The sequence below is a fragment of the Gavialis gangeticus genome, unplaced genomic scaffold (genome assembly GCF_001723915.1).
Source record: "Gavialis gangeticus isolate Ggan-Ray unplaced genomic scaffold, GavGan_comp1, whole genome shotgun sequence".
Taxonomy (NCBI): Eukaryota; Metazoa; Chordata; order Crocodylia; family Gavialidae; genus Gavialis; species Gavialis gangeticus.
The window spans coordinates 53,236,697-53,238,346 of record NW_017728993.1 but is presented as its reverse complement, the minus strand read 5'-3'; positions in this window follow the sequence as shown (position 1 = coordinate 53,238,346).

Here is a 1,650-nt window from a genome sequence, read left to right as displayed (position 1 = left end):
GGCTCCTACCCTGGGGATCTTTAAGAGGAGGCTAGACAAACACTTTGCCGGGGTCTTTGACCCCAGTACTCTTTCCTGCCATGGCAGGGGGTCAGACATGATGATCTGCTCAGGTCCCGTCAAACCCTACCAACCATGAAACTGTGAAACTATGAAAACATGCTGGTCTCAGAACTGTTGGAACTGCATTGCATCAAAGACCCCCTTCCAACTTCCCTTCTTCCCTCCCCACGCAGGCACAGATAAGAAGGCTGGAGTCCCACAGATGAGAAGCAAGTGCAGCTAATTTAATTCACAAGCCAGTGTCACTTGCAAGTAGTGCCTCTGGACAGGTTTGCAGGTGGAACTTGAACAGTCCCACCCCAACCCCAAGGGAAAGTCTGTGGGAGTAAGGCACCTCCAAGTCTTGTAGTGCAAGAAATCACTATACCAAATGCTCAGCACCGCCCCCAACCCTTCCCCTAGGGCCACATTATATTCCCCCAATCCCAAACAGCACGTCTCCCCACCACTCTGCAAAATGCCGCTCCAAACTTGTGTCAGAGGACCTGAGACACCCAGGATGGTTTTGTCTTTGTTAGCCATGTGAAAGTTGTTGGCCTACGCAGAGATGCTTGGTTGCCATAGAGAGTGTGGTAAATGGCCCCACACAGGACATCCAGCTCATGTGTTATAGGTATCAAGGCACATACCAGTACGATTATGTGCCAGAACATCTCCATATGGGGAGATGTAATGTCCCATAGCCTCCAGTGAAAGAGTCATGCAGGCCAACAAGAATTATGTGCCACATATCTCATGAGCTTGTGCACAGCTGATAGGGCTCCATGGTAGGTGCAGTTAACAAAGCAGCACTCACGCAGGATCTTTTGGAATCCTCTGGGCAGGGGTAGGTCACTGCAGGGTGTGAGTATGGTTCCCAGTAGCAGCCATCCAATCAGGGATGGCCCACATGCTCAGCAATCTCCAGCAGCTCAGGGAGCCTGCATAACATACTAGGATGTACACAGAATGGCTCTCTACCTGCAGGTTATTGCCACTGCAGGCTGCCGGCACACCTCTTCCCTCAACTGTGAATGCCTACATGCTTCTCTATCAATTCAAGTTTAGGTCATTCACACTAAACCTCATAACTTAGACTGGTTCTTCTTCATGCTTTTCAAACACTTATAGACACCCGAAGATGCTAAGCCAATACCAAATGATTCCCTTTGCATTGTGTGGTCATACTGTCTCAGCTTCTCTCACATTTGTAAAACTAGGTTAAATATCATTGGAAAACAATTTTCAAGATTACCAAAACTTGCTAATATTTGTCAAGCCAGATAGATACATGTTTAATGGAGCTCAAATCAAGTATCGGATGTGGAGTTTGCCCTAAATTATGTGTTTGTACAAAGAGGACCAAGCTGTTTTCAGGTAATAAACACTTGATGATAAATATATTGTAAGAATGCAGTATCACAGTAAGAATTTTAGAAACTTGAACTATCCATGAATAAAGACAAGCTGAGGAAAGACCTAGAGTTACTGACTGCTACTGAATGTGCTTTGTGTACTTTCTTGCTTAAATTTGAATCGTCATTCTGACAGCTTCCATTTTTCTTTTCTTCTTTCTTTCCTTTTTTTTTTTTTTTTTTGGTTTTTAAT